This window comes from Mus musculus, chromosome 5 (assembly GCF_000001635.26).
Source record: "Mus musculus strain C57BL/6J chromosome 5, GRCm38.p6 C57BL/6J".
In the NCBI taxonomy this organism is placed as follows: Eukaryota; Metazoa; Chordata; class Mammalia; order Rodentia; family Muridae; genus Mus; species Mus musculus.
In genome coordinates, this window is record NC_000071.6 from 144464620 (window position 1) to 144484996 (window position 20377).

Consider the following 20377-nt stretch of genomic DNA (forward strand, 5'->3'; position numbering starts at 1 on the left):
TGTTGAATGTACGTGTTTGTGTGGGTGTGTGTACATGTATATTGCAGGCACACGTATGTGGAATCCAGGGGTGGGTGCTGGATGTCTCTTGTCTTTCTCAGTCATTCTCTACCTTTTTTTTTTTGAGTCAGGGTCTCTCACTAAGACTGGGGCTCATTGATTGACTAGGGCAAGTGGCCACTGGGCTCCAGGGATCTGCCTGTCTCTGCTTTCTAGCAATGGGATGACATTAGGGTGCCCAGGTTTACATGGTGCCTGGAATCTGAACTCGAGTTCATGGCTGTCCATGTGTACCAAGCTCTTAAGCAATCAAGCCATTGCCCTAGCTTCTGTTATCCCATTTTCTAGAATAGATTGTTGGGCACAGACCGGGTGGTTAGACTCATACTCAGGCTTTGAGTTGTAGCATTGTGATAGAGTGCTTGCCCAGCGTATTTGAGACTCTGTGTATGTGTGTGTGTGTGTGTGTGTGTGTGTGTATGAGAGAGAGAGAGAGAGTGAGAGAGAGCGAGAGAGAGTGCGACAGGGTCAAAGCCCTGATTTTTTAAAAAAAGATTTATTTATTATTATATCAAAGTACACTATATCAGATGCACCAGAAGAGAGCGTCAGATCTCATTACGGATGGTTGTGAGCCACCATGTGGTTGCTGGGATTTGAACTCAGGACCTTCGGAAGAGCAGTCGGTGCTCTTAACCACTGAGCCATCTCTCCAGCCCCAAAGCCCCGATCTTAACCAGTGATGACTTTGAACTCCTGATCCTTCTGCCTCCAGGTTTCCCGAATGCTGACCTCATACACTTGGGCCTATGTCTGTCTCTGTAGATAGAATCTATTACCCAGGAGCTGAGTGGCACTTGTGATGGACAGCCAATAGGAGTCCAGCTGGCTGCAGGCCGGCTGCCACCGCCTCCTGAGCTCTGGAGTCAGGGCCTCTCCACGCTGGATCCTTGGATAATTCATCAACACAACCCTGCAGACGGAAGCGTCGCTGGCACGGGTCTATTTTTATTATTATTTCCTCTCAAAGAATTTTAATTAGGATTTTAATCGAACTAAAAAAAGGACAAAGTGTAGCCAGGGACAAAATTGGAAGTGACAAACTAAACGATGATCCAGCTAAAACAGCGGCTAAGGGGAGGGGAATTTTCAAGCACAGACCAGCTCAGGCAGTGCGCACCTCTCTCTTTTATTTTTTCTTTTTGGTTTTTCGAGACAGGGTTTCTTTGTGTAGCCCTGGCTGTCCTGGAACTCACTTTGTAGACCAGGCTGGCCTGGAACTCAGAAATCCGCCTGCCTCTGCCTCCCAAGTGCTGGGATTAAAGGCGTGCGCCACCACCTCCTGGCTGGTGCATTCCTCTCATCTCAGCAGTGCAGACCTGGGGCAGGAGGATGACAAGTTAAAAATCAGACTGGTCCATATCTCAGGTCATTGCCTCCCAGACCTCCCAGGCCCATTTGTGGATAATGGTCTGATAACTAATGTTGCCAGCCTGTCAGGGTCTCGATTTCCCCCAGAGACAAATCTCTGGGCAAGTTTGTGAGGGAGATTCTAGATTAGATTAATGGAAGTGGGAAGAGTTACCTTAGCCGTGGGTGGCACCGTCCTTAGATCGAATCAAATGGAGAAATGGGCTGAGCCCCAGCATTCGCCTCTCTCTGCTTCCTGACTGTAGATTTGATGTGAGCAGCCGCCTCATGGTCCTGCTGCTGGGCTTCCCCACCACCATGGATGGCATCCCTTCTGGAGCTGAAAGTCAAAGCCCAACCCTTTCTTTCTCTCCTAAGTCCTTTGTGTTGCAGCAACAGAAAAGTGACTTATTCAGGCTCCGTCTGCTCCCATCCTGAGGATGGGCCATTGGTCCCATGTGTAGACATTCATGGGAGTGTGTGCACAGGTATGATGGGTGTGAAGTGTGTTGCAACTATTACACGTGTGCGAATGAAACGGAGATCTGAACGCATCATTTGGGTGTGTATTCTTGAGCACGTGAGCAGGTGCGAGTGTTTGAGGGTGACAGTATTAAGTAAGTGTGTGCGTGTGTGTGTGTGTGTGTGTGTGTGTGTGTGTGTGTGGTTGCCTAGGTCCTAATCGGCTCTAACACTTTTATCTGAGGATCACTCTAGTCCCCTGGTTAATGGTTTCTCCAGCTTCCGGCCCTAGCTCTTAGGATCTTCTGGCGGACCTCGGACCTGGGACCTTGGGCATTCTGGGGTTCCAAAAGGAAAGACTCAGGGTTGCACGTCTTTTGCTAGCATGCCTGAGGACCTGGGGCTCATCCGCAGGACTTGCAAGAGGAAAGTTGTGGGTGTGGCTCATTGGTGGAGCCCCTGTTCAAGGCCTCTAGGTTTCTTTCCTAGGCGAGAAGAAAGAAGGAGATAGAACCGGCCACTTGGGACTGGCTGCCATTATTACAGGATCTAAAGTTGGCATTGAAGTGAAACCGTGTGTGGTTATGAATACTGTCCCGGCCTTCCTGTCTTACGACTTTGGGAGTGGGGTGGGGGTGGGGGCAGCTAAAGGAAGCCCTGGGCTCTGGCTTCATCCTGGGGAGCGTTTACTCCCCATGGTCAGCAGGGGGCAGTATCACGAAAGTTGTGAGTGGAGCTGAGGCATCTGGAGGGTCAGCTCTGATTTCTTCCACCCCCTTACCCTTCATCCACTCCTTTCTCCAGCTTCCTCCAGCCCTAGCCAAGCTTCCAAACCCATCCTAGCTAAAATGAGCTCAGTACATTCTTTCTTTTGACAGGGGATCAAAATGTCTGTGGTTGCTTTATACGGATATTTGTGAGGTTTTCTGAGGAAGAGTTTTACTTACTGGGTAGCCCAGGCTTGTCCATGGTTGCTTTATACAGATACTTGTGAAGTTTTCTGAGGACGGATTTTACTTGCTGTGTCGCCCAGGCTGGCTTTGAACTGAGTGGTCTTCCTGCTTCTGACACGTATTGCTGGGATTACGGGTCTGTGCCAACACTTCCAGTTCTAGATGAAGATTATATCTATTGTATATATGTTATGTTATATTTATAGAATATATTTATTATTAAGCAAATACACTTATATTTATTAATAAATTATATTTGTATTACATCATTTTTACATAATAAATATATATGTAGATAAATAAGATGTGTTGACTTATTAATAAATAGATAAATGTATTTGATAAGTAAGTAATTATATTTGATAAATGATGAATAAGTATGTTTAATCTTCATGTGCATGTGTTTGTGAATATATAGGTATAGGGAAGTGTGTGAATCTATATGTTCAGATGAGTGTGGAAGACAGAGATCATTGTCTGGTATCTTTCTCATCATTCTGCTTCTTAATTTTGAGGCAGGGTCTCTCACTGAGCCTGGAGGTCATCGATTAGGCTGAAGTTGGCAGGCCAGTGAGCTCCAGGAATCCCTGGGTCTCGGTCCCCTCTGTGCAGGGGTTAGAGGTGTGCACTGCCAGGCTCGGCTTTCCATGTAAGCCCTTGAGATACAAACGTAGACCCTCATGCTTGCGTGGCTAAGCACTTTACAGAGGAAATTGTCTCCCCCGCCCTTGGTAAAGATTTTTAACCGGTTCTGAAGGGTTAAAAATAGTCCTACACTGGAATGAATCAACTCTCTCTCATTCCAGACCTTTCACAGAAATTGGCCATATTCAGCTATATTATTTTTCTGTTTTGTCTTTCGTCTCTCTGGCTTACTCTGCTCAACCATCAGCCAGCCACTCCCCAAGCCTCACATCAGCACCACAGCTCTTTGAGTCTAATTCAGTCAGAGGCTTATTGGGTTGCAGTTGCCTGGACTGGATGGCGTCTTCCACAAGGGCATCCTGCTTTGAGATTAAATTCTCCCACAGAGACAGGGCCCTGTCATTCCGGGTAAAATATGAGCTCTGTCCCCGAGACTGCCCTCGGATCCGTGGGATTTCAGGGACTTTGCCGTTGAGTCTCTGGGAACAAGGACAGCGAAGGGTTAGAGATGAAGTTCTCAGTGCCTCCACCCCCATCCCAGAGTGGATACTCCAGGTTTGGGTAAAACCAGTCCTGGGTTAGTGTTTGCTTTGTGTCCTGCTAGTGAGCAACTTTGAGCATCTAGCCTCACTTGCCCAAACCACAGTGCCCCTCCTGGAGGGTCAGGGCCAGGACATAGAGCTGTGGTACAGATGGGATCAGAGGAGGCCGGAGGACGATGCAGGCACCACCCACCATGTTGTTTGAAACATGATTCTGTCTGGTACCTGGAACTCATTGATTTGATTTGGCTGGCTGGCCAGTGAGCTCCGAGGTCCTCTTGTCTCTGCCTCCACAGCCTCCAGCACTAGTATCTTAGTTAGGGTTTTAGTGTTGTGAAGAGACACCATGACCAAGGAAACTCTTATAAGGACAACATGTAATTCAGACTGGCTACAGGTTCAGAGGTTCAGTCCATTATCATCAAGGCAGGAACATGGCAGCATTCAGGCAGGCATGGTGCAGGAGGAGCTGAGAGTTCTACATCTTCATCTGAAGGCTACTTTGAGAGAACTGACTTTCAGGCAGCGAGGATGAGGGTCTTAAAGCCCAGACCTACAGTGACACACTTCCTCCAACAAGGCCACACCTCCAAATAGTGCCACTCCCTGGGCCAAGCATATTCAAACCACCACAACTAATATTACAAGGGAGTCATCATCCCTGACTTCTTATGTGTCTTAGTTTCTCCTCCCATGTCTGTGATAAAATACCTCAACAAAAGCAATGTAGGAGAGAAAGGACTTTTCTGGGGTGTTCACAGTTTCAAGTTATAATCCAGCATCTAGTCACGTCTCATCCACAGCCAAGAGCAGAGAAGGATGAAGGCATCCAAGCATGCATACCTTAGCTCATTTTCTCTATTCTATGTAATCCCTTGTCTAGGGAATGGTGCCACCCACTGTGGGCAGAGCTTTCCACTTCAATCAACACAGTCAAGATGCTGAGCCCCAGAAATCCTCCCCCTCTGCTCCCTCTGCTCCTGCTGAGGTTAAAATAACACTCATGCCTGCAAAGAAAGGAGTCACCTGCTCCTTTCCCCAGCACCACTGTGGGCCTTTGTTATGGCAGTGCCACATACATATTTGGAGATTGGTGGTTAAGCCAGGGGCTTAGGAGCTCATGAGATGAGAGGATTTGGGCAGAACATGGATGAAATCCATGCTCATCAGAACATTTCATTGCAAATTTTGAGAGCAAAGACAAGCTGTCAGGGGAACAGGGATCTTAAAGAAAAATAATACATATATTTTTCTCGTCTTAGATGAGACAAACAAGTTTGTTTTGATGCTGCTGGGAATGCCCTAGCAGCTGTCAAAACACAGTGATGCTGGAGCTAGAAGGCTGGTTGCTGGGTGAGAGCCATGTATTGAATGGAAGGGAGGTCTCTTTCATATTGGAGAGCAGTTACTTCAGGGGTTCTCAACCTGTGGGTCGTGACCCCTGTGCAGTTGTCAAACAACTTTTTCACAGGAGTGGAAAACAGGTAGATTTACATTACAATCCATAACAGTAGTAAAATTACAGTTATGAGGTAGCAACAAAAATAAATTTATGGTTGGGGCTGTTACCACAATGTGAGGAATTGTATTAAAGGGTTTCAGCTTAAGGAGGACTGGGCTCTCAAAGTCTCCACAGCCGTCTCATCGAGGGAGAAAGAATGTCTATCACTCTCCCTCTGGTTTGCTTTGAGACAGTCTCTCCCTGGAACTGGAACTCCCCACAGGGAGCCTCTAGTCTCCTGTCTCTGCCTCTTACTACATCCAGCTTTTTACCTGGGTCCTGGGGACCCAACACAGCAAACCCTTCCCCCGCTGAGCCATCTTCCCATTTTATAATTACATGAAATCATGATGTCACTTTGTAGTTTCTGCAGCAAGGTCTTAGCATGTAACCCAGGCTTGCATTGAACTCCCCCTGCCCTGCCCCACTGTCCCAGCCTCCCAAGTGCTAGAATAACAGGCAGAGACTGCCATGCCCAGCCCTTTGGGTGCTCTTTACAGCTTTGTTCCATCTTCCAGACTTGGGTCCCATGTTGCCCTGTCCAGGCAGCCTGCAGGATTGCTCTAAAATTTAATAAAACTTTCTGATCTCTGGAGCTCCGATTCTCTTCACATCCAGGCTGCATTTAGAGACTTGTGTTCTTTTCTTCTGTCAAACACATTTGTCCATCCATTTGCATCAAGGATGAAGAAGAAGAAGAGGAAGAAGAAGAAGAAGAAGAAGAAGAAGAAGAAGAAGAAGAAGAAGAAGAAGAAGAAGAAGAAGAAGAAGAGGAGGAGGAGGAGGAGGAGGAGGAGGAGGAGGAGGAAGAGGAAGAGGAAGAGGAAGAGGAAGAAGGAGGAGGAGGAGGAGGAGAAGAAGGAGAAGGAGGAGGAGGAGGAGGAGGAGGAGGAGGAGGAGAAGAAGAAGAAGAAGAAGAAGAAGAAGAAGAAGAAGACAGAATTTCATGTAGCTCAGGCTAGTCTTAAACTCACTATGCAGCCAAAGATGACCTTAAATTTCTAATCCCCTTTCCTCTCCCTCCCTAGTGCTGTGGTTATAGGTGTATATAGCGCTAGAGATACAATCCAGGGCTTCGTGTGTGGTAGCCAATCACTCTACTGACTGAGCTACATCTCCAGCCAGTTAGTTAAAGGTTTATTGAGCACCTACTGAGTTCAGTCTCTGTGCTAGCTTGTAAGGTAAGAAGGTGTGAGTCCATTACAACTCACTTCCACAGCACCTGCGTCTCTGGTCATCAGCATGGGTTCCCCCTGCATTCCTGGTACTGTGCACAGCAGCTGTCACCAGGTACCAGGTGTTTGGTATTCCAAGACAAAACAAAACAAAGCGAATTGATGCACATGTAAGTTGAAAACACACATCAAGTTATTTGTGATTAAAAACAAACAAACAAACAAACAAAAACCCAAACATCTATGGGTGAGCAGGTTGGCTTAGCAGGCAAAGGTGTTTGCTGTCAAACCTGCTGACATGAATTCAATCTCCTGGTCCCACATGATGAAAAATGAGAGTAGACTCTTGCAAATTGTTCTCTGACATTCACACAGTGCTGTGGCATGAACCCTCTCATAAGTAAATAAAATTCTATTTGTCTGTCTGTATCTATTTATATCTATCTCTCTATCTCTATTATCTATTTGTCTGTCTATTATCTGTCATCTCTCTCTCTATTAGCTATCGTCGATTTATCAATCATCTATTTATCTACCTATCTCTCATCCATCTGTCTATGTATCTATTCATTAATCTGTCTATCTATCTATCTATCTATCTATCTATCCATCCATCCGTGTATCTATCTATGTGTCTATGTATCTATGTATCTGTCTATGTATGTATATATGTATGTATGTATCTATCTCTCTATCTCTATTATCTATTTATTTGTCTGTCTATTATCTGTCATCTGTCTATCTACCTATCTCTCATCTATCTGTCTATGTATCTATCCATGAATCTATCTATCTATCTATCTATCTATCTATCTATCTATCTATCTATCATCTATCCATCCGTGTATGTATGTATGTATGTATGTATCTATCTATCTATCTATCTATCTATCTATCTATCTATCTATCTATTATCTGTTGTCATGGGTCCATTCTTCACAAAATGAAGACTATAGCCAAACATTGGAGAAGGAAAATAAGACAACACCTAGAGAATCAGCTAGAACCCAGCTGTGCCATTCAAGTATTTTCTTAACGTGAATATCGAGATACGACCCATTCATCCCAGAAGTACACCAGACACTGGTTCTCTGTTAGGTTGCTCAGCTCAGCATCCCACAGGAAGCACAGCCCATTGGGCCTGTTTTAGTGACTACTGTGGGCATCTGTGCCCTGCAATGCCTGGGTGACTCAAGCCTCACTGTGTAGAAACCATTTCCTCTGAACTCACTTGGTCCACATGGACATCTTGCAAAGGTGTGCTATTAAAAAGAAAGAAAGAAAGAAAGAAAGAAAGAAAGAAAGAAAGAAAGAAAGAAAGAAAGAAAGGAAGGAAGGAAGAAAGAAAGAAAGAAAGAAAGAAAGAAAGAAAGAAAGAAAGAAAGAAAGGAAGAAAGAAAGAAAGAGGGAAGAAAGAAAAGGGGGAGATGGTGCACACCTGGCATGCCAGCTCTCAGCAGGCACAAACAGGAGGATCATGAGCTCAAGAGTTCAGTTCCTGGAACTCATGTGAAGAAGCTAGACATGGTGGTACAGGCTTGGGGTTCCTGCTCAGGAGATGGAGGCAGGAGGACTGCTGTGCTCGCTGGCCAGCTTAGCCTATGTGGTGAATCCCAGCACTACCTTAAAACAAAGCCAAACATCAGGGGGACGGGTCTGAATTGTATGTGAGCTCTGAAATGAAAGAGTTCATATTCACATGGGCAAAGCAAAGAGTCTGGGAGCTCATCTGCCACGGGGTTTGGTCCTGTCCCCCTCAGCATCACTCCCGAAGGGTGAGCGGTAACACAGACCCCAGAGGTTCTTGTCTGCTTGCTCAGAGTGTTCAACCCTTGGAGCAGAGCAGTCGTGATTCTTCTCACTCCTGTCTGGTCTTTAAAGTAAACAGCCCACTCACACCGTGAGGATTTGCAGACCGAGGAGGATATAAATACATCCATTTGTTTTAGGGCGTTGGAGAAGAAAACTGTCACTTTTAGCGCCAAGAAGGGCTGAATCACGCTCCTGAGGTATGCGAGTGGATCGACTCCTTTGCTAGGTCGTGTGTAATTTTAGAGCAAAATAAATATAATTCGTGACAGCGCTGCTACATGTATCCGTTTGCCCTTAGTTTTCTCCAATTATGAGCAAAGACTGGGCTTGCTTGCTTCCTTGATTGACTGATGGATTGCAGTGTTGAAGACAGAACCAAGGATCTATGCAAGTGTTCTACCATGGAGTTACCTCTAGCCTCCCACTGGAGGAGTCTAGGCCAGTATCCTACCACCCAGGAACACCCCAACCCCTGCTGTTATTGGCGTTGCTTTATTACGTGCGGAGTCTCACTCTGCACCGCAGATAACCTTGAGCTGAAGACTTCCCTGCCCTAGCCTCTCCATCTCTGAGATCACAAAAATGAACCACTTTACCCAGTTTACGACTCTCTATTTTAGGGTTTCCCAAAAGTTTGGAGGTGCACTTTTGGATAAGTCTTGGAATTTTGATGAGGGCCTGATGGTGTTTCTTTCTGCCAAGCTCCAAATGTTTAAAGTTGCAATAATGTGTTCTCATGGTCCTCAAGAGAACGGCCCTGGTCAAGGGTGGGTTTCCACGCTTCTCACACCACAATGGATTCATTGTCTCCCCAAGTACCAATAAGGTTCTCTCATTATTCTGCCATGCCGTCCAGAGATTGGAAAGTTGTAACCAGGACAAAGAGGCTCCTAGGATGTACTAAAGAAAGATGTCCATGAAGTATCGGAGGGACTTTAGAAACTAAAGTCATTTTTCATTGTCCCTGGGGAAGGGGCTTATTATGTAGCCCAGGCTGCCCCAGCCTCTGGCTACTGGTATTGCAGGTGTGAGCCGCCATGCTCAGCTCCTCATGCACCCTTTATACTGATAGGAAGGAAGACCATGAAAGTCCCAGCTTGGAAGGGGTCTGCAACCCTAGGTGGAACAACAATATGAGCTAACCAGTAAACCCCAGAGCTTGTGTCTCTAGCAGCATATGTAGCAGAAGATGGCCTAGTCGGCCATCATTGGGAGGAGAGGCCCCTTGGTCTTGCAAACTTTATATGCCCCAGTACAGGGGAACGCCAGGGCCAAGAAGTGGGAGTGGGTGGGGAGGGGAGCAGGGCGTGGGAAGGGTATAGGGAACTTTAGGGATAGCATTTGAAATGTAAATAAAGAAAATATCCAATTAAGAAAAAAAGAAATAATAAAAAAAGAAAGAAAGTCCCAGCTTGATGAGGATGGTGTTGGTATAACCACAATGCCCCTACTGGCAGATGAGGCTTTGAATACTGAGCTGGGAGCCATGAAGGGACCCCAGAGACTCCAAGGAGAGTCTGATATCAGGGACAGGTGCCTAAGTCCCCCTCTTCCCCCCTCCAGGGGAAGCTGGCTTCACAAAGACTCTCAGGTTGCACACCTTCGGTTTCTTTGTCCATCCTGTGCATGCTATGGTGAATTGGCTTCTCTTTGGTCAGGATCTTGGAGGTGAACTGAGGAGAAGATGTTTGGGGACATTAAAGTCCCTGGAGGTGACTTTTTGTTATAAGGTGGGGGATTCTGGAATGCCCCTTTGCCCCTGGGGTTTTTCTCTGTTTTCTCTTCTGCCAAGTCATAAAAACAAGGGATTTCAGAATTTGAGATTGGGTTGGAGAGATGGCTCAGTGGTTACCAGCACTGGTTGCTCTTCCAGAGGTCCTGGGTTTAGTTCCCAGCAACCACATGGCAGCTCACAACCACCTGTAACTCCAGTTCCAAGGGATCTAATGCCCTCTTCTGGCAACCTTGGGCACTTCATGCATGCAATGCATAGACACAAATGCAGGCAAAATATCCATATATAAAATAAAATAGAAAAAAAAAGAGGAATCTGAAGTTCTGTCTAATGACCAAGCCTAGTTTTAGAAGAAACCCAGCTTCTTCTGTAGCTGGTTTTATGCCACTTTCTAGGATTTTATTTGGAAGTAGTAAAAATGGAGGAAATAACCAGTGCTTTAAACTAATTCAATTTGTATTGTCCTTGAACCCATGCAAAGGAGATGCGCATGATGTTAGGCAGGTGCTTTGCCACTGAGCCACGCCCCAGCCCCTCACTGGGGGATTCTAGGCAGGGGCTCTACCACTGAGCCACGCCCCCAGCCCCTCACTGGGGGATTCTAGGCAGGGGCTCTACCACTGAACCACACCCCCAGCCCCTTCTAGGCAGGGGCTCTACCACTGAACCACACTCCCAGCCCCTTCTAGGCAGGGGCTCTACCACTGAACCACACCCCCAGCCCCTTCTAGGCAGGGGCTCTACCACTGAGCCACGCCCCAGCCCCTCACTGGGGGATTCTAGGCAGGGGCTCTACCACTGAGCCACGCCCCAGCCCCTCACTGTGGGATTCTAGGCAGGGGCTCTACCACTGAGCCACACACCCTGCCCCAACTGAGGGGTTTTAGGCAATTCCTTTACAGCTAAGCTACATTCCCAGGCTGAATTAAACCACAACCCTTTTCCCAAACAGCCAGTAATAGAGTTAAAGCAACCTACCCTATCCCAAGGTCCTCCTTAAAGGCCTCCTTTTCTCTTCAGGTTTTGCTTACTGGTGCCTTTGACATCTCCCCTTGCATTGCCTCAGTTTCCCAGCCCAGCTCCCAGGGATGGTAGAATAGTGTGTTCACTCACACACCCTTTGCTACCTCCTGAGTGGGTTGAGTCACTGGTCTGTTCTATCCAGATGAGCTTCACAACACAGCACTCTGATTTACTTCAAGTGTGGATTTAGTTTCTTTCTTGCAGCTAGTAAGAACTTATTCCACCAAGGTAATTTGTTCTACTCTGGCCCAAATGGGATACAGCAAGGAAAGACAGGAAATCTTCAATTTGGGAGAAGAGAGAGCATAAATTCCAAAGTGTGTGCCTGCCAGTGTGGGAAGGTCTCGTGGGAGGAGGCTGTGAAAGAATTCTATAAAGTTTTAATAACGTAAGACCCAGGGTAGCAGGATTCAATGCAAGCCTGGGGACTCACTCTTTCCTTCGCCGTATGGAAATTTGCATCCATTCTGGCAAGTTCTTGGGTCTGTGAGCAGAGTATGGATGCTTTGAAATTTTGACGTTCATGCGAGTCCTGGTCTCATCAAGAAAGATGGAGCCATTTTCTAGACCTGTTGAGTAGCACGATTGGTGTGTAGTTACAGGTTCCCTTAACTGAGAATGACAGACAAGACCAGGGGTCAGGAGCGGGTCCTGGCTGGGGCAAGGGCATCCCTTAATGATAAGTTATAGCTTTAAGTTTTTCAAAGCCTACTTTTAATGATGGTTCTTAAATGCTTTAACCTTCCTTCTAGCCCACCGCCCATCACAGGTAGTGGGAAAGAAAGGATACGGGGGAAGTGGATCTCTTTAGAAATGGTTCTTTGGAGCAACTCCTGTCTGCAGTGTCAGAAAGTCAGCAGTTCAGATCACAGGTCAGCAGCAGCAGCAGCAGCTTGATCCACTCACAAATACTTCATAACTATACCAGCAGTCCAATTTGACAGGCAGGGATAGCAGAATGCATCCGCAATGGTGGCACTACCTAGGCAGAGATGGCCAGGCCTCAGCCTAAGCACAAGTCAGCAGGAGGGACCAGCAGGAACGCCAGGAGAAGTTCTTGGCTGTGCATCTCTCTGCAAAGCGAAGATCAGTGGAGACTCAAGACCAACAAGTGTTGCAGAGCTCGCTCTACAACCAGGCCCCTCTCATGGTCCATTGAGTCCTATTTAGACTCCCTCCAAACATCATGTGTCCTCCACACATGATCTTGCTTTACCATGCGTCTTGCCTCAGCAAAACTCCATGTGAGTCTGTCTTAGCTGACATCACTCTGCCAATCAGCCCAAGGAAGTGTCAAGAAACCATCGCACACCACACAAAGTTTTTTGGTGCATTTCTCTCTATGGAGTCCTGACAAAATGCCTCTCAACTACGCAATGTAAGGCAGACTAATGCATGTGTGTTGTTATTAAAAAATCCTTCATCATGTGTCCTTTTACATGCTTGCTTTAGCAAAACATCCTTTCACCTGTGTCTGCTTCAGGAAAACACTCCTTCACGTGTTTGTCCCAGCAAAACATCACCCGACACAACTGGCTTTCCAAAGAACCCTTACGTTTCCACATCAGTGCATGGTTCAGCAGGAGCTGCATATTAGTTCCTACCCTCTGCCATGAGATCTCACGACTGCACCATGGCTCCCAGAGTGGGCTCACTACTAAGGCCCTGGTGACATCAAAGCTTGCTTATATAGCTCCCTCCCCAGGCTGGATGCAGGATATGTTCAGTCATGGCTGTGGGAGTCAGCATTGTGCTTGGGTTGTTGTTGTTGGTGGTGGTGGTGGTGGAGATGGTGGTGTGTGTGTGTACGTGTGTACCTGTGAGTACATGCACACATGCACACAAATACAAATACACATGAGTGCACATACATGTGGTGCCCAGAGAACAGCCTTGGCTGTTGTTCCTCAGATACCATCTATCTTGTTGCTTTGAGGCAGGGTTTCCCACTGCCCTGGAACTCACCAATTAGGCCAGGCTGGCTGGCCAGCAAGCCACAAGGATCTACCCAGTTCTGCTTCCCCCAGCACTCAGCTTACAAGCATGTGTAGCCATAGCTGCTTTAAAAAAACCTGAGATATATATATATATATATATATATATATATATATATATATATATATATATATATAGTTTCCTGGGATTAAAGTCAGGTCCCCATGTTGGCAAGGCAAGTACTTTAACAACTGGGTTACCATTCACAGCCCCAGCTTAAGGTTCTTTCCACAAAAAGTATATCAATGTCTCTATCAAACAGATGGCATGTTAGGTGAGTGGAAGTTGTTTCCCTGGAGCCAAGATGGAGGAGTAGTGTCTCCATCGTGGTGGCCAGTGCCCTCTGTGATCTGTAGGATCCTGCTCATAGCCTTACCAGAAGTATCTCCTGCCTGCCCATTAGCTACTACAATAGATCCTGCTCATAGCCTTACCAGAAGTATCTCCTGCCTGCCCATTAGCTACTACAATAGATCCTGCTCATAGCCTTACCAGAAGTATCTCCTGCCTGCCCATTAGCTACTACAATAAACACATCATTCTCCCTGATTCAAGGCCGTCCTCCCTGGTTCATATCCTGTCTCAGCAACTTTATTCATGCTGTTCTGGGCTGCTCAGTGTCCTGTCCCACCATCTCTGTCAAAATCCTACTCGTTCTCCAAGACCTCATATAACGGGATGGTCAGCTTCAATTGTCAACATGACACAAGCTAGAATCACCTAGGAAAAGAATCTCATTGAAGAATTGTCTACACCGGATTGGACTGTGAGCATATTTGGGGAAGATCTTCTTAACTAAGCAAGTCAACTTATGTGGGAAGACCCAGTCTACTGCAGGAAACACCATTCCCTAGGCAAGGAGTCCTGAACTGAATTATAGTGGAGAAACCAAGGAGAGCACAAGCAAGCAAGCAAGCAAGCAAGAAGCATACAGACATTCATTCTCAGTCTTAATTGACCACCTACCCAAAGCTCCTGCCTTGCCTCTGTAATTTCTCTACAGGGATGGTAACTTGGAATTGTGAGCTGAAATAAGTCTTTTCTCCCATGTTGCTTTTTTGTTGAGATATCGTGTCAAAGCAACAGAAATAAAACTAGAATATGCACCATCTCACAACAACCCCACCCCCATTGGCTTCTTTCTGGCTCAGCCCCTTTGTAACCGCGCACTGGGGGAAGCTATATAATGACTTCGGTTTCCTAAACACAGGTGCCTACCACTGCACCTGGCTTCTTGCTTGTGTTCTGGGTCTGAACTCAGCTCCTTGTCTTGCTGGGCAAGCACTTTGCTGGCTGAGCTGCTGTCCCTGGCCTCTTACAATTGGATACAACATCACTCTTGCAAAAGCCTCTTACACTTCCCTGCTGGAGCTGGACCACGTTGACCACCTCATCCAGTGTCTCAAGCCATGTGAGGACCAAGGAGTTTGATGGATGGGCAGAGGCTGGGCCGTGCTCACCTCTGTTTCCTTAGCATAATGCTGAGTGGGTACTTACCGTCTCCCTTTGCTCCTCATCCTCTTCTTTCTCATCTTTCTGCTTCTTCCTTGTGAGCCCTGGTCTCAGACAGATGGACTGACAGACAGACAGACAGACAGACGGTCAAGCATCCTACCCCTCTCTCTGCCCACTCCTCCCTGTGCTCTCTCCACTCCTTTGATTTTCCCCCCTTTCAACACACCTCCAGATCTTTTTCCTTCCTTGTCAACCAAGAATGGAAGGGAACTGGGTGAATCCTCCTGTCTCCCCCTCCCCAGTCCCAGTGCTGTCATCACAAAGCCACACTGCCTTGCCCTGCTTCTTACAGAGGAGCTGGATTCAACCCGGGCCTTGTGCTTAAGAAGCAAGTACTTCCTGGATGGATGCAGAACCATCACTCAGGCCCACACCCTTCTCTTAAAAGTCTTCCTGTGTGTACAATGCAGAACAATACAGTCTTTGTGCTTTTACTTGAATGGAGCTTGCAGCCAATTGGAGGAGGGAAAACCCTTTTCATCGAGTGGGGAAGGAAAAAAAAAAAAAAACTCCTAATAGGGAACGCAGCCATTTGTACATTGTATCCTTTTCCCACAAATGGTTTTAGTGCCCAGACACCACACAGTTCCGTGCTTGGCGCCGGAACAAAGTGAAATTCCAGGTGGCAGAGGGTGGGGTGCTGCCCCCTGCTTCCTGGAAGTGTGCTCATTGGTGAGACTTGATAGGGGCTGTGACTTCAAGTGGTCAGAGCCTTGGTAATTGCTTGTGGGAGTGATGCCAAACCGGCTTCACAGGCGGATGCTCAGAGGAGCCAGTGCCCAGCAGAAACCTGCCCAGAGGTTAGGATAGCATGTAGGCAAATAAATACTTACTGCCAGACTAAGAAAGGCTCTTAGAGAGGTGGTTCTCAACTTGTGGATCACAACCCCCCAGAGATCCTGCACATCAGATATTTACATTATGATTCATAACAGCAGCAAAATCACAGTTGTGAAGTAGTAACAAAATAGTTTTATGGTTGTGGGGGGGGGTCACCACAATGTGAGGAACTGTATTAAAGGGTTGCAGCATTAGGAAGGCTGAGAACCACTGGCCTGGGGTATGACCTGCTACTCTTTCCTTAACTCTTTTATTTGGTTTAGCTGAGATAGGTTCTTGCTTTGCAACTCAGGCTGACCTTGAACCTAGGACCCTCCTACTGAGCCTCCAGAGTGCTGGGAATAGAAACGTAGGCCACTGCACTCAGCAAGTGATGGCTGCTACTACCATTGCTGCTGTCTCCTCCTCCTCCTCCCCCTCCTCCTCCTCCTCCTCCCCCCCTCCTCCTCCTTTTGAGACAGCTCAGATCACTATCTTATTAAAGAAGATGGGCAGATGACAGGAGAACAGAGACTGTGATACTGACAATTACTGTCATAATTACATGTCTCGAGGAAATGGGGCAAATTCCTGCTTGCCACAAGGCTCTAGATGTGTGGAGGCCCCCGCTATAAACCATGCATAATCAAAACAGTGTCCCCACGTTCCGCTGTCGTGTCCAGCAGGCCATCAGCACATGAGCATACATGGCTGGATTTCCGTGGGTCTTGTTGGTGAAGCCTGATTAGCTTTTGGTTACCACCATCTGCACCTCTTTTGGACAAAGTACTGCTTTTAGTTAAATTAACAAGAATGATAATGCTAATTAGCGGTTGTTAATGTTAGCACAATACATCCAAAGGAGTGTCCTGGAGCCAGGAAGAACTATGGAAGAGTGACTATTGCACACAGGCAGGAGTGGGACTCTGGAAACCAAAGCACGGTGCCTTTTGCTGTTTGTTTTTGAAACAAGTCCTGTCTATGTCGCTTTGGGTGGCCTCGAACTCTGTGTGCCCTCTTCTGTCTTCGTTAGGGTTTTCCTGCTATGAATAGGCACCATGGCCAAGGCAACTCTTATAAAGGACAACATTTAATTGGGGCTGGCTTACAGGTTCAAAGGTTCAGTCCATTATCATCAAGGCAGGAATATAGCAGCATCCAGGCAGGCATGGTGCAGGAGGAGCTGAGAGTTCTTCTACATCTTCATCAGAAGGCTGCTAGCAGAATACTGGCTTCCAGGCAGCTAGAATGAAAGTCTTAAAGCCCACACTCACAGTGGCAGACTTACTCCAACAGGGCCACACCTCCTAAGAGTGCCACTCCCTTGGCTGAGTGTATACAAACCATCACATCTTCCTTTAGCCTATGGGTACTGAGATTAGAAGTACAAGCATCATGTCCAGCTTTCCCAGCAGCCTTATCTATGCTGGGGGTCTTCACCCAGCACCCAGTTCAGGCAACTCCCAACTGCATATAACTTCAGCTCCAGATTAGATGCCCTCTGCTGGCTTCCAGGGGCACTGCACTCCCATGGTGCATACACACACACACACACACACACACACACACACACAGAGAGAGAGAAAGAGAGAGAGAGAGAGAGAGAGAGAGAGAGAGAGAGAGAGAGAGAGACTTTTTACCCAGAAACTTCTGGCTTCCTGAGTTGTGTGTCTCTTGGTAAATGTTCACCTACTGACTAACGACTAGTTTATAGTAAGTTAGCAATGTTAACAATTGGTGTGATACCTTGACCTCATTTAAACATACAGGTGCTCCTCAAACTTATGATGGGTCCTGTCCAGATCAACTAGAAACAGAAAATATCTTAACATTAAAAGTGTATTCTTGATCCTCATCTAGCAAACAGCAAAGCTCAGAATCAAGTTTGATTGATTGATTGATTGATTGATTGATTGATGGCTCTATATGGTCTAAGGAATAGATTTTGAGAGCCATACATTTTTTTGTTTTAAATGGGTGAGTTTATGAAATATACACACAGCGAGCCTAACTAGAAGAGTAAATATCTAGAGGGAGGTGGGAGGAGAGGTAGCAAAGTGCCAGGTGCTCCGAATATCCAGCAGAAACAAACCGAGGAAGCTTCGTTAAGGCAGTCAGCCAGGCTTCTCAGTAGAGAGGGGTCCTGGAGAATGCAGAGTGTCCCCTCAGGTGTGGCTTCCATGGAAAAGACGCATAACCCCAGGGACCGCATCCGTCTAATGGAGCACTCACAGACTCCAGAAGTCGACTGTGGAGGTCGAGGCAATGAGCTGGAGATCCCTGCTGAGTTTCTTCTCCAGGACGGGCTTCCCACGGCGGGACTCCTGGCTTCTCTTACCCACAGCCGGCACTTTTATGTCACAGGATAAGCACTCAGCAACCCCTGTTACTAGAGTGACCTGTTCTTAAGGACACTGGGTTTTCCTTTTGGGCTGTTTTGCTGTTCTCATCTCTCCCCCTCACACAGTGAAGGTACCAGTCCATCCCCAGGCAAAGGGCTTTGAGGACACTTTGAGACAAACACCGTCAGCTGAACAGGGGCAACTCCTCTTTCAGAGCCAGCTTCTCAGTGAGCTCTTGCAGCACCCGGCAATTTCCAGATAAATGTACATTACATTTCTTTATGTGCATGTGTGTGTGTGTGTGTGTGTGTGTGTGTGTGATTCTGAGACATCTCCTGTTGGGTTCTTGTCTTGCTTCCATTCCATGAATAAAGTAAACAGTTGTCAAAAGCTAACCAAACAAGGTACTCAGTGGCACTGAGAGGGTGCCAGTCTGGAGGACTTAGAATGTTATAAAGCCCTCAGGATGCCCACGGAGAGGGTACAGATGGCAGTCATAGCCCTGAGCTCTCAGTGACATCAGGATGCCAACCAAGAGTTGGCTGAGTCTGTGGAGAACAGGTCTCCAAGGAGAGTAGAAGTCGCTCAATGCTAGAACACTTGGCTGGTGTGTGCATGTCCCTGGGCCTGTCCCTAGCGTAAATAAATGAGATAAAACTAAGTCAATAAAACTGGAACAAGAAAGGAATGGGTGTTTGATGGAGAGAATGTCAGGGTGAGGTATTTATGGGGACAAAACAGCATCTACAGCTCCGTCCCTTGCAACTGCTATCCCATCTTCTTTTGAACCTCTTTCAGACAAATGAGGAAATTTCCCATACATGATGTTGAACACATGGACAAGGTTGGGTAGTCTCTCAACCAACAGGCTGACCCTCTGGGTCACATGAACCATTCGTGGTGGCATGGAAGATGAGGTGGATCTCATCAGGTGGCCAGGCATGGAGCAGGCAGACAGCTTGCTGATGTCAGGTACATCATGGGAGTCTGGCTGCTGAGGTGTGCTTGAGTGACAAGGGGCTGATGGGTACCCAACAGGGCTCCCGCAGGGATGCTAATGCCTTTTCTTCCCTGTGTCCCCAGGACTGAACAAACAGTTTTGTGTGTTCCTTGACGCTGGAGAGGCTGTGACTGGGTACGGGGATGTGTTTCAGCTGAAGAACCCTCAAAGGACCTGGTGTTCTCACTAGATCCTGGAAGCAGCTTTTCAGCCTCCTCACAGCTCCGCGCAGCCGGGAAGTGAAGCATGCACCCGGGTCTGTAATTGCCTAATTAAGTCAGGCACAGAGTGAAGGGGGACCTTTAGCAGGTGGGAGGAGCAGAAGGTGGGTGTCTGAGGGCTTTTGCAGCCTGAGGTTCTGGGCCTTGAGTAAGCCGGGTCTTACTGCAGCTCACCCAGGTTGGGGGGGGGATGAAGGTATCCAAGAGCTAAGGATTCAGCCACAGTGGTTGACAAGGTGTTCAGCCCCGCATTCGGTTTCCTTCAGCCCGGAGGGCGTATCAATTTCACTTTCATCAGCCCCAGACAAAGAGAAGGCTGTTAGTTAATTCTGTGCCCCAGGCTGTTCTGTTCTCATTTTTTTTTCTCTTGGTTATTGCCTAACACCGGGCTCAAGTTCACTCAAGTCCAGCCTGGGAGAGGACCCTTGGGCCCGCCCCCACCCCTTGATTGTAGAATTTATTTATTTATCCCACAGTTTTTCCCTGAGCTGGGTGGGGGTTGTAAGGCCCTGTGCGTGATGCAGGAGAGTGACGTGATTGGGGATAGAGTGAGCTTTGTGTAACTGTTTGCTTGTTGGGGTGGGGTGGGGATAGGGCGGCTCTATCAATCTATCTATCTATCTATCTATCTATCTATCTATCTATCTATCTATCTACCTACCTACCTATCTACCTACCTATCTATCTTGTAAGACAAGATCTTGTAGACCAGGATGACTTCAAACTGGCTATGTAGCTGAAGACAGCTGGATGTCCAACCTCTCTCAAGTGCTGGGATCACAGGCATGCACCACTATACCCAGTTCACATGCAGTGCCTACAGGAACTAGAAGAAGAACAGGAGGTACAGGCAGCCATGAGCCATCTGCTGTAGTCGCTGGAAATGAAAACCTAGATCCCTGGGAAGGCCATCAAGAGGTCTTAACTGCTGAGCCATCTCTCCAACCCCTTCACCTTTCGAAACCCAGGTATCCTGCCTCTGCCCCTGCAGCTCTGATTATAAACATGCACCAATATACCTGCTTTTTCATATCGATTTTTGGGGATCAAATTCAAGTCTTCATAGCTGCCAAGCAAGCACTTTACCGACTGAATGATCTCCCCAAACCTGAGACTGCTCAGCAGTGTAGGAATTGGTTACCCAAGCCAAGCTGGTACACAGATGGGTTGATGTGACCCTGTAGGTTGTGCAAAGTGAGATGCTGAAAGGTGGTGTGACACAGGTGC

General features: G+C 47.2%; 1 long non-coding RNA gene across 2 annotated transcripts; it reads right to left on the reverse strand.

Annotated features, from left to right (window-relative positions):
• Positions 1–1294: 1294 nt before the first annotated feature.
• Gm33714 lies at positions 1295–15180 on the reverse strand. 2 transcript variants are annotated; one of them, XR_868684.1, is made up of 5 exons: positions 15059–15180; positions 14751–14828; positions 2820–2983; positions 1586–1750; positions 1295–1379 (listed from the first exon to the last, which is right to left on the reverse strand). It is a non-coding gene; the product is annotated as a predicted gene, 33714 (long non-coding RNA). The 2 variants fall into 2 exon arrangements; XR_868685.1 differs by lacking the exons at positions 1295–1379; positions 1586–1750; positions 2820–2983 and adding an exon at positions 12027–12331.
• Positions 15181–20377: the final 5197 nt, after the last annotated feature.